We start from the raw sequence: 13,499 nt of genomic DNA, 5'->3' as shown, positions 1-13,499 counted from the left end.
TCAGAGTAGCAATTTGTCTAATTTTATCCATGTCTTAACATGCAGTCATAGATTGCAAACTTAGTCAAGCAGAACAATGTACTTTTTTAAAATTTAATAGCAGTAGAGGATAAAGGCCAAGACCCAAGTAGCAGGAGATGACGTTGAAAACAGAAAACATGCTGACCAAAATCAAAGGAGAGTTACAGAATATCTATTACAAAATTTGTTTGTACTTTTGTTGTCTGTTCTGTAGTTAAATTGAGCTGAATTAACTTTAATTTTTTGCATTTGCTTTAGTCTCCCAGCTGTCTGTCTTTGTCTCCAAAATCCGATGATAATTATCGGAATAGCTATGCGAGATCCACTTTTGACACAAGGCAATTCATAATACATGAGATTCACTTTTGCAAAAAAAGGTACTTATTTTAAATGTTGTTCAGCTATCTGGAGCCAGTGCTTTACAATTGAGATACAAGAGCACTGCCTTCTCCTACTATTAATGAAAATTGAAGAGGCTGATTATGCCTTCAGGATAAGGAAAATTTTAGATCTTCTACAAACTGAACAAATGCAAATGTAAATTCGGGCCATCAAGTTAACATTGAGCAACATAGCATTTGCAATTTAGCACCCATTTTCTTCCACTTTAATTTTAAAATAATTTTAATTTAGAGATTAGCACAGTAACATGCCCTTCTGGTCCAGTGAGTCTGTACCACCCAATTACACCCATGTGACCAATTAACCTACTAACCCTTACATCTTTGGGATGTGACAGTGAATCGGAGCAGCCAAGTGGGTCACAGGGAGAACGTATAAGCTCTTTACAGATGGCAGTGGGAGTTGGACCTGTGTCGCAATAGCATTATGCTAACTGCTACACCACTGTGCTGCCCCATTTTGTTTTACTTTTCAAATTTATTAATAAAGTAATTTTTTAAAAGATGCTTCAGATTCAGAAGTAGCAAAAGCTAGCTCACTAACTCAAAGCAACTCCTGAGGAAGAAGTACTATGCAAAAAGATGCATTTCTTTTTATTTAAATATAGATTAGGAAAATGCCTTACTAAATTGCATTAATAACTTAACACCAGTAACAAAGTTTTGAACTGTTTGGACTAATTACCAGCATTAAAATATTATTAAGCAATGCAAAGCAGAAAATAGCCACAAAGGTCACTAACCAATTCTCCTCATACCTGATATACCAGGGCACTTCAGAAGTCTTTTATCACTTTTCATGTGACCAGCACATGATGTATACAGTATGTGCACTGCTTGAAAATTTTATCACTTCAATTTGTTCCCTGTAGCTACTGCCTGTTACGCCAACTAGTTCCCCATATTCAGGGTTATATATTTAACTTTATAACAACAGAATATAAAGCTGTGGTTTTGGATCCATTTATTTTAAACTAAAGATAGATAGATATTAAAATTAATATTTGATAGATTTGATCTAAGGCCTGAATTTTAATTCAGAAAATGGAATGGCAAGACAAATTGAATGTTCTTTATCTTGGGGAGTCTTCAGCTCTCCGAGGTGCTGCAAAAAATCTGACTTTCTACCATTATAAGACCATAAGACCATAAGACAAAGGAGCAGAATCAGGCCATTCGGCCCATCAAGTCTGCTGCGCCATTTTATCATGAGCTGACCCATTTTCTCCTATTTAGCCCTGCTCCCCTGCCTTCTCACCATAACCTTTGATGCCCTGGCTACTCAGATACCTATCAATCTCTGCCTTAAATACACCCAATGACTTGGCCTCCACTGCTGCCCGTGGCAACAAATTCCATAGATTCACCACCCTCTGACTAAAAAAATTTCTTCGCATTTGTTCTGAAAGGGCGCCCTTCAATCCTTAAGTCATGCCCTCTCGTACTAGACTCCCCCATCATGGGAAACAGCTTTGCCACATCCACTCTGTCCATGCCTTTTAACATTCGAAATGTTTCTATGAGGTCTCCCCTCATTCTTCTAAACTCCAAGAAATACAGTCCAAGAGCGGACAACGTTCCTCCTATGTTAACCCTCTCATTCCCGGAATCATTCTAGTGAATCTTCTCTGTACCCTCTCCAATGTCAGCACATCCTTTCTTAAATGAGACCAAAACTGCCCACAGTACTCCAAGTGAGGTCTCACCAGCGTCTTATAGAGCCTCAACATCACATTCCTGCTCCTATACTCTATTCCTCTAGAAATGGATGCCAACATTGCATTCACCTTCTTCACCACCGACTCAACCTGGAGGTTAACCTTAAGGGTATCCTGTATGAGGACTCCCAAGTCCCGTTGCGTCTCAGAACTTTGAATTCTTTCCCCATTTAAATAATAGTCTGCCCGTTTATTTTTTCTGCCAAAGTGCATAACCATACACTTTCCAACATTGTACTTCATTTGCCACTTCTCTGCCCATTCTTCCAATCCTTCCAAGTCTCTCTGCAGACTCTCCGTTTCCTCAGCACTACCGGCCTCTCCACCTATCTTTGTATCGTCAGCAAACTTAGCCACAAAGCCATCTATTCCATAATCTAAATCGTTGATGTACAATGTAAAAAGAAGCGGCCCCAACACTGATCCCTGTGGAACACCACTGGTAACCGGCAGCCAACCAGAATAGGATCCCTTTATTCCCACTCTATGTTTCCTGCCAATCAGCCAACGCTCCATCCACGTATGTAACTTTCCCGTAATTCCATGGGCTCTTATCTTGTTAAGTAGCCTCATGTGTGGCACCTTGTCAAAGGCCTTCTGAAAATCCAAATATACAACATCCACTGCATCTCCCTTGTCTAGCCTACTGGTAATTTCCTCAAAAAATTGTAATAGGTTTGTCAGGCAGGATTTTCCTTTAAGGAATCCATGCTGAGTTCTGCCTATCTTGTCATATGCCTCCAGGTACTCTGTAACCTCATCCTTGACAACTGACTCCAACAACATCCCAACCACCGATGTCAAGCTAACAGGTCTATAATTTCCTTTTTGCTTCCTTGCCCCCTTCTTAAATAGCGGAGTGACATTTGCAATCTTCCAGTCCTCCGAAACCATGCCAGAATCTATCGACTTTTGAAAGATCATCGCTAATGCCTCCACAATCTCCACAGCTACTTCCTTCAGAACATGAGGGTGCATTCCATCTGGTCCAGGAGATTTATCTACCTTTAGCCTATTCAGCCTCCTGAGTACTTTCTCTGTCGTAATTGTGACTGCGCACACTTCTCTTCCCTGCCACCCTTGAGTGTCCAGTATACTGCTGTCTTCCTCAGTGAAGACTGATGCAAAATACTTGTTCAGTTCCTCTGCCATCTCCTCATCTCCTATTACAATTTCTCCAGCATCATTTTCTATCGGTCCTATATCTACTCTCACCTGTCTTTTACTCTTTATATACTGAAAAAGCTTTTAGTATCCTCTTCAATATTATTTGCTAGCTTCCTTTCATAGTTAATCTTTTCTCTCTTAATGACTTTTCTCTCTTAATTATCTTTCATTTATTTTTATAATTCACTTTCTGTGGCCAGATATGGCTCATGTGGTCTCATACTAAATCATAAGTTAGAGAAGCAGAACTAGACCATTCGGCCTATCAGTTTAACCCACCCTGTTAGTGTAGGCTGAATCACTGCTCACAGATTTGAAGGAGCTGTGCTCAGAACCTATCGCAGAAATCCCACAGCCTTAGCGACAAAGTCCCTAAGAGCGGAACCTTCTGGAAGTTGTCCAAAGGCACACTATCTAAAAGGCATCCAGTGCTGAGGTGCTTTGTTCTAGTCCATCCGAAGAGAAAACAATTACTTCATGACTAGTCATTTGAGGGCACACAGACCAGGTTCTTTTACCTAGCCAGTTGGTTCAGGGCCTGGTAGAGCAAGCAGGAACTCTTGTTGAGTCTACCTTTGACTTTTTGAGTCAGTTATTTTTCTTAGCAATTTTTTTCACTCTGTCTAAACAAATATAGTTTCAAAGAGCAAATATCCCAAAAGAAATTGATTAGAAACCATATGTGTTGCTGCGGTCCAGCAATTGCTGCCTCGTGGGAGATTTATCAGCATATTAAATTTAGAAGGAATGCTGACACTGCTAAGAGCTAAATTAGGCCGACTGTGAAATTTGCAATCTTACTGAAGCTTGAATAATTGGTTTGAATTCAAGTTGCCTTCATGCTTCTGCTGAGATTTAACTTTTCAAGGTAGAGATTATTATGTTTTCTAACTCCAAAACATGAAACTAATCAAAATAAAAACACGGAGCTAGGAATAACGAGTCTAGTTTCATTTTTACTTTAACCAAGGCATGCACATATGACGTGGTAATATCATGACGTATGCAATTGTCTTATTTTTACATATAACCGGTAATAAATTATGTAAATGAACAAGAATGCTTAATCAAAGAATATATTTACAATATTACTCAAATACTATTGAAATATTAAATACACAACACTCCTCCCTACTTAGCTGTAAACTCCACCTCAAGATAGAATGCATCTCAGCTGTATACACAGTAGACTATATAATACAACCACTGTACACAGACATCCACAGCATAGTAAACTTTAAATTGTCCCATTCAGGCCTAAAGATTTAATCACTGCAGAGGATTTCTTACTCTTGTGGGATAAACATCTTTTCTGACAAGAGGATCACTCTGCTTAGCAGGTGAGACGTGGCTGTGAAACAATCTCAGGTTCTGGGGCTTCCTCAGTGGTGGTTGTAGGAGTTGACTCTAGGACCACAGAAAGTGTGTCTAACAGCTCTGGACACCTTCTTCTGGGTGTGTTGGCACACTGAACAGTGCATAGCAAGCTTCACTGGATGATGTGGATCATAATGTGTGAGTACAGTATCTGCTATCACCATTTCCATTGCCTTTTGCAAAGCCACCTCACACTGCTTTGTCCATTGCTATTTCTTCCTGATCTGTAGTAATGAGTTCAAGGAGTGGAACACAGTAGCCAGGTTTGGCAGGAACTTGTTATAGTAGTTGACAAATCCTAAAAAGGACCACTACTGTGACATGTCCCTTGGCCTTGGGGAATCCACCACTGCTTGAATTTTCTCAACACACTTGTGTAATTCTTGTGCATCAATGGTGTGACCACAATAAGTGATGCTTGGTTTAAAGCATTCACACTTGTCACGTCATGCTCCGAGCCCATAAACTGCTAATCTTATTAATGCTGTCTTGAGAGTTTGGAGAAGTTCCTTGTCATCCTTTCCTGTAACAATGATGCCATACAGGAATGCCAGGCAGCCTTGCAGTACCTGGTCCATAGCTTTCTGCCAGAGTGCAGGTGCAAATACCACTCCGAAACTAAGCCTATTATAGCGATAATAGGATCCCTTTGTGAGTGATTGTGATAAGCAACACTTTGGACATTCTTCCATTTCCATCTGTAGGTAGGCCTCAGCTAAGTCCACCTTGATGAAGTGCGTCCCTCCAAAAAGGTTCGCAAAGATATTCTCTACCCTGGACAGAGGGTGCAGATCTACCTTTAGTGCTGGATTAATGGTGACTACCAGTCCTGATACATATATTCTTCTCGGCCAATGAGACCACTGTCATTACCCATGGGCTCCACTCAACCTTGGAAAGGATTCCTTCAGCTTCCATGCGATCTAGCTTACTGGCTGCTTTATCATGGATGGTATACAGAACCAGATAGGCTTTGCAAAACTTGAATGCAGCATTTTCATTTAACACTATTCTACCATTGGTATGTTTGAGTTTTTCAATGCCATCCTTGAACATTGCTGTGGCATCATCATCCAATTAATTCACCTTTCTTAATTCACTTTCAATTGACTTTATTGCAGGGGATGTGGCATGCAAATGGTGGACGGATCTCCAATCAAGTTGTAGTTGTCTAAGCCAATCATGACACCATGATGTTGGCCCTCCTGTTTTTACCACATACAAGTCCAATGTGACTTGTTGGTTGTTGTATTTCACTGTTGCAATGTCATTCCCACAGGAGTTACCCTTTCTCCAGTATAAGTTCTTAGTTGGATACCTGCAGACTTCAGTTCAGTATCTTTGAAATTCTGTTCAAACTCATTTTGTGCAAAGACTGAAACAGCTGAGCCCATGTCTAATTATATTTTAATTAATTTGCTGTTCACTTCTTTTGTTAGCCATATTGTGTGTCTCTTGTTAGCTATCTAGTCCTGTATCACTCTCATCACTATCAGATTTTTTATTAACAGCATGCAGATTAGTGCTCTTTTTGAAACTGCAATTTGACTTCTAATAGTTTTCTTTTCCTTGTTCAGCCCATTTATTTTTGTTTGCCTGAAATGCCCTTTGTACGTGTCCTCCTTTGTTGCATTTCCTGCACACTTCTCCTTTAAACCTGCATTGGTCTGGTGTATGTGAGCTCCTACCTGCCACAATGGTAATACAATTGATTAGCCAGGCCTGCTTCTGTTAAGACGTTTTCAATTTGTTTTCGCTCACTTTCATTTTTGACTGCAAGTCAATTTCATCTCTGTTCGCTGTTTCCAGTGAAACAGCAATTTCAACTGCTCTTTTAAATGTAAGTTGTGCTTCATTTAGGAGCTCTTTTAAAATGCTTTCCTGTAAGATTCCACAAGATAAATGATCTTTCAGTGCATCAATAATACCATCACTGAACTGACAATGCTCAAACAATCTCTCAAAATACTGTTCAATTTGCTCAGTGTACAATATCCAGCTCTCTATTGTGCAATTGAGCATGTCTATATTTCTGATGTAGCCAGCCATTCCTGCTTTTCACTTATTTATGATTATTATCACCTGGTACTCATTGTTTATGAACCCATAAATTTAGTCCATTTCTGCCTTTTTTTTTTAAAACTCCTCTTGCAAAGAGAAAAAACGTGATTTTTTTTTAAACCAAACTGTTTCTTGCTGCACTTATTAGTTAATTCGAATGTCTCACGTCACTTCAACAGGTAGGTAGTCATTACAGGCTCATTTAAAACATCCTCATCACGAATGTTAGGTTTTGAAACTAATTGAAATAAAAATATGGAGCCAGGAATAACAAGTCTAGCTTCATTTTTACTTTAAGCAAGGCAAGCATGTATGACGTGGTAGCTTCATGACATAGGCAATTCAATTTATTTTACAAAAAACCTGTAATTAATTATTTAAATAAACAAGAATGCTTAATCAAACAATATACATACAATATTATTCAAATACTCCTGAAATGTTAAATTTACAACAGAGATGATTAGCGAATCAACAGTTTAAATGTTAAAGTTCTTAATAGGGTAGAATTTTTCATTGAGCTTCTGGTGCAAAATAGCAGATACTGCATAAATTGCTCATTAAATACTCAGTTACACTGACTTCAATAGAAATTAATAAGATAACAAATTACTGATGAAGACCACCCCAGTCAAACAATTGCCCCTAGTACCTGTTTTATCTGTTCTTTTTAATATCTAGTAGTTAGAATCATAGAGCAATACAGCACAAGTACAGGTCCTCTGCCCCAACCAGTCAATGCTGACCATGGTGCCCATCCACCTAGGCCCAATTTTCTCTATACAGCTTATTCCTGCTCTTGGGGAAGTCCAGAACGAGGGGTCACAGTTTAAGGATAAAGGGGAAGCCTTTTAGGACCGAGATGAGGAAAAGCTTCTTCACACAGAGAGTGGTGAATCTGTGGAATTCTCTGCCACAGGAAACAGTTGAGGCCAGTTCATTGGCTATATTTAAGAGGGAGTTAGATATGGCCCTTTTGGCCAAAGGGATCAGGGGTTATGGAGGGAAGGCAAGTACAGGGTTCTGAGTTGGATGATCAGCCATGATCATACTGAGAGGCGGTGCAGGCTCGAAGGGCCGAATGGCCTACTCCTGCACCTATTTTCTATGTTTCTATGTTTATCTACGTCCTGCTTCTGTATGTACATATCCAAGAGCTCCTTAAATGATACTATTATACCCACCTCAACCACTTCCTCTGGCAGCTAGTTCCACATACTGTACTCACCACTGTCTTTGTGAAAAAGTCACCTCTCAAGTCCCTTTTAAGTCTTTCATCTTTCACCCTAAACCTATGCCTCATGGTTTTGGACTCCCCTACCTTGGCAATTTATCCAACTTCTCTATGATTTTATAAACCTCTACAAGGTCACCTCCCATTCTCCTACACTCCAAGGAATAAAGACGTGGCGTGGCCAACCTCCCACTATAACTCAGGCCCTCTATTCTGGGCAATTATTTTCTGCATTTTTCACACTTTAATGATGTCACTCTAACACAGTACTCCAAGTGCATCACATACAACTTGCAACTTAATGTCCCAACTCCAATACTCAAAGAAGATCACTGGGCTTTCTTACCATCCGCTCTATCAGTGATGCTATTTTCAACAAAATATGTACCTATACTCTTCGATCCCTCTGTCCCATTACGCTCCCTCATGGCCTACTTTTCATAGTTTAAGTCCTATGGTTTGACTTTCCAGACTGCATCACCACACTTCTCTGTACTGAAGTCCATTTGCCACACCTCAGTCCACTTCCCTAACTAATCAACATCCCCCTGTAATCTATGATAACCTTATTCATTATCAATACCTCCTAATTTTGTGTTGCCATCCACAAACTTACTGATCAAGCTTTATGCATTTGCCTCCAAATTACTTACAGTATATAAATAACAATGGTCCCAATATCACTCTTGCAGCACACCAATAGTCACCAGCCTCCATTCTGAGAAACAACCTTCAATCACCACCCTCTGCTTCCAACCTCCGACTCAATTGTGAATTCCCCAAACCTGACCTTCCAGACCAGCCTGCCATGCATGACCTTGTTGAATGCCTGGTTAAAGTCCAAATAGACAACCTCCACTGCCCTACTCTCATCTACCTTTTTGGTTACCTCTTCACGTAACTCTATTAGGTCCATTAAGCATGACTTGTCATTGCCAAAGCTATGGTGGCTCCTCCTAATCAGAGTCTGTCTATCCAAATGCTGATATATCCTGTTTCTCAGAATTCCCTCCAGTAACATCCCTACTATTGATGTCAGACTGACCAGCCAGCAGTTCCTTTGCTACCCTTCTTAAACAACGGAATAACATCAGCACCTTCCTGTCTTTAGGAATGTCGCCAATGACTAATGATGAAGCAAATATCTCCACAAAGGTCTCCGCAATTTCTCCTCTAGCAGCCCGTGTTCTGATGGTGCAGTCAGTCAGGCCCTGGGGATTTATCCACCTTAATGTGCTGCAAGGCTAGGAATGCCACCTCCCTGTAATATGAATTTCCCTTAAACCTTCTCCCTTATCTCTTGATTATCTAATTTCCCTTATCTTTTGATTTTCTCCTCAGTAAACATTGAGGAGAAATACTCATTAAAAATCAAATCCATCTCTTATGGCTCAAGGTATAGGGGGTACTGCTGATACCTAATGGGACATACCCTCTCCCTAACAACTCTTTTAATCTTAATATATCTATAAAACCTCTTGGGATTCTCCTTAATCTAATCTGCTAGATCCATCTTATACCCTCTCTTTAAGAAAAACTTCAGATAGAAATCGGGAAGGTTATCAAGGAATTCACTCATCCTTGACCTCCTAAATCTGACTGTGGCATGATTGAGAATCAGACTTTACAAACGAGAGGCTAGATGAATTGGTATATTAGAAAAGTATTTGGACACTTATGTTCACTTGATCCACCTCCAACCTTTTTCCTCTTTTTTTTTGCTCATTGGTGTAGCTTTGCTACAGGAACTACCTGATCTACTACTTTTGTGGTAATTGCTTGATGTGAATCCAACCTTCTATTTTCCCCTCAACTGTTAATAACACAATTCAGTTTGGTAAATACTGGGGCCACAATCTATTGACCTTTCTTGTTGCAAATGAACAGTGAATTATGTTGTTTCGTAAAATGAGACCATTTTGGCAGAAGAGATCATTTTTGGGTAGTAATGGTTTAAAAGCCAAGTCCAAATTCCAGTTACTTCTCATTTTCATAGGACACAATAGGTGAGGATAGGAGAAATACAATGGTTATGGTAGAAATCAGCTTTCTGAAAACTTCTGATACGTTAACGCATAGGGGGAGGAGTGCAGTAGTGATAGGGTACTTTGCCTCCCAGGTGCCAGAGTCAGGGATGTCTTGGATCTGGTCCACAGCATTCTAAAGGGAAAGGGTGCAAGTGTGAGAAATGTACACATTAGTACCAATAACAAAGGTGTGAAAAGGGAAGAGATCCTGAAGAGAGAAATTAGGAAGTTAGGTAGAAAGCTGAAAAGCAGAACCTCCAGGGTATTGTTGGGGTACAGGACCTCTGTATTGCTGCCTGTGCAACATGCTAATGAAGGTAAGAATAGGATGATTTGGCAGATGAATCCGTGGCTGAGGAGTTGGTGCAAGGGGCAGGGTTTCAAATCTCTGGATCTTTGGGATCTCTTCATGGGAAGGTATGACTGATACGAAAAGGACAAGTTACACCTAAACACGAGAGGGACCAACATCCTTATAGGCAGGTTTGCTAGAGCTGTTGGAAATTTGTCAGGCGAATGGGAACTGAAATGATAGGGCTGAGGATTGGGCAGTTGGTATACTAGTAGATGCAGTGTATAGTTAAGACTGTGAGGAAGGACAGGCAGATGATAGGGCAAAATTGCAGACAGTCGAATGAGTTGAAGTGTAACATGGGGGCAAAATGGAAAAGGGTGATGAATACAGGGCAGAAGGTGTTATATTTGAATGCACGCAGTATACGGAATAAGATGGATGATCTTGTAGCACAGTTTGAGGTTGCCAGGTACAAGTTTGCGGGCATCATTAAGTCGTGGCTGAAAGAAGATCATAGATAGGACCTTACATCCAAGGGTACACATTGTATCAAAAGGACAAGCAGATAGACAGAGCAAGTAGGGTAGTTCTATTAGTAAAAAATATTAAAGCAAATCCTTATAAAGAAGTGACATAGGAGCAAAAGGTGAGGAGCAAAAGGTGTAGAATCCTTGTGGGTGGATTTAAGAAACTGCAAGGGTAAAAAGACCCTGATGGGAGTTATATACAGGCTTCCCAATAGTGGCCAGGATGTGGGATACAAATTACAATGAGAGATAGAAAATGCATGTATAAAGGGCAATGTTACAATAGTCATGGGGGATTACAATATGCAAGTAGATTGGGAAAATCAGATTGGTGCTAGATCCCAAGAGATGGAATTTGTAGAATGCCTACAAGATGACACTTTAGAGCAGCTTGTGGTCGAGCACACTAGGAGAAAGGCAGTTCTGATTGGATGTTGTGTAGTGAACCAGATTTGATTAGGGAGCTAAGGAACCCTTGGAAGCAGTAATTACAATATGATAGAATTCACCTTGCAGTATGAGAGAGAGGAGATAAAGTCAGATGTATCAGTATTCCAGTGGAGTAAAGGGAATTACAGAGGCATGAGAGAGGAGCTGGCCAAGGTTGACTGGAAGGAGACACTAGCAGGGATGATGGCAGAACAGCAATGGCTGGAGTTTCTCGGGGCAATTCGGAAGGCACAGGATAGATACATCCAAAAGATGAAGAAGTATTCTAAAGGCAGGATGAAGCAACTGTGTCTGCCAAGGGAAATAAAATCAGCATAAGGAACAAAAAAGGGTGCATATAATATGGTAAAAATTAGTGGGAAGTTAGGGGACTGGGAAGCTTTTAAGATCCAACAGAAGGCAACTAAAATGCCATACAGACAGAAAGGTAATTCAGCCACAATATAAAAGAGGATACCAAAAGTTTCTTCAGATACTGTAAATAAAGAGTAAAAGAAAGGCAAGAGTGGATATCAGACTATTGGAAAATGACGCTGGAGAGGTAATAATGGGGGACAAAGAAATGATCGATGAATGTAAGTATTTTTTGTCAATCCTCAATGTGGAAGACATTAGCAGTGTTCCATAAATTCAAGAGTGTCATGGGGCAGCAGTGAGTGCAGCTGCTATTACTAAGGAGAAGTTGTTTTGTAAATTGAAAGGTCTGAAGGTACATAAGTCCCTGGACCAGATGGAATACAGTCCGGGTTCTGAAAAAGGTGAATGGTGGAAAAAGAAATTGTGGAGGCATTAGTAATGAACTTTCAAGAATCACTAGATTCTGCAATGGTTCTAGAGACACAGAAGGTTGCAAATGTCATTCCACTCTTTAAGAATGGAGAGAGGCAAGAGAAAGGAAATTGTAGGCCAGCTATCCTGACTTCAGTGTTCAGTGATTGGGAAGGTGTTGGAGTCCATTACTGAGGATGTTTCAGGGTACTTGCAGGCACATGATAAAATAGGTCAAGGTCTGCATGGAAATCTTGCCTGACAAATCTGTTGAATTTTTTTAAAGAAATAATAGGCACAATAGACAAAGGACAGTCAGTGGATGCTGTTTACTTGGATTTCCAGAAGGCCTTTGACAAGGTGCCACACGTGAGGCTGTTTAACAAGGTAAGAGCCCACGGTATTACAGGGAAGATACTTGCAGGTATAGAAGGTTGGCTGACTGGCAGAGGCAGAGTGGGAATAAAGAGGGCCTTTTCTGGTTAGCTGCTGATGACAAGTGGTGTTCTGCAGGGGTCGGTGTTGGGACTTCTTCTTTTCATGTCATACGTCAATGATTTAGATGATGGAATTGATGGCTGTGTGGCCAAGTTTGCAGACAATACAAAGATAGATGGAGAGACAAGTAGTGTTGAAAAATGGGGAGTCTGCAGCGTGACTTGGACAGGCTCAGAGAATGGTCAAATTATGGAGAAGTGTTGGTCATGAACTTTGGTAGAAGAAATAAAGGTGTAGACGATTTTCTAAATGGGGAGAAAGTTCAAAAACCAGATGTGCAAAGGGACTTGGGAGCCCTTGTGCAGGATTCACTGCAAGCTATCTTGCAGGTTGACTGGTATCCTGGCTGGCCGTGTCGCCCGCTGGTACGGGAACTGTACTACCCTCAATCGCAGGGAACTGCAGAGAGTGGTGCAGACAGCCCAGCACATCTGTGGATGTGAACTTTCCTCTATTCAGAACATTTCCAGCAGCAGGTTCGGAAAAGGGTCTGGAGGATCATCAGAGACTCCAGCCACCCCAACCACAATCAGATGCTGCTTCCAGCTGGCAAACGGTACCGCAGCATTAAAGCCAGGACCAACAGGCCATCAGATTTATCAATACACACTGATCTGATTGCATATCTAACTGTACATTGTATCTGACTGTACATACATATATACTACACAATTACATATACAATCATAGTATTTGGGCAATATCCTCCCACATTTCCCTTCCTTATTGTGCATAGCGATAGAGATGCAACACAAAGATTTTTACTCCCTCATGTTGTGAGATGAATGAAAAAAGTAAAAATCCTAATTCTAATTCTAGTTCTGAAAAGCTTGAGTTGGTGGTAAGGAAGCATAATAAATGGCATATGATCGAATGGTGGAACTGACTCGATGGGCTGAATGGCATAATTCTGTTCCTATGGCTTATGGTCTGATGGTCTTATAATAGAGAACCA

The 13,499-nt window shown here is 40.5% G+C and overlaps 1 protein-coding gene across 1 annotated transcript in view; it reads right to left on the bottom strand.

Annotated features, from left to right (window-relative positions):
• Positions 1-13,499, bottom strand: part of slc35f4 (solute carrier family 35 member F4) — a 161,958-nt gene that overhangs the window by 12,384 nt on the left and 136,075 nt on the right. The gene's annotated exons all lie outside the window — the stretch shown is intronic.

Source organism: Mobula birostris, chromosome 1 (genome assembly GCF_030028105.1).
Source record: "Mobula birostris isolate sMobBir1 chromosome 1, sMobBir1.hap1, whole genome shotgun sequence".
Lineage (NCBI taxonomy): Eukaryota > Metazoa > Chordata > Chondrichthyes > Myliobatiformes > Myliobatidae > Mobula > Mobula birostris.
This window is presented reverse-complemented; position numbering and strand designations above follow the sequence as displayed.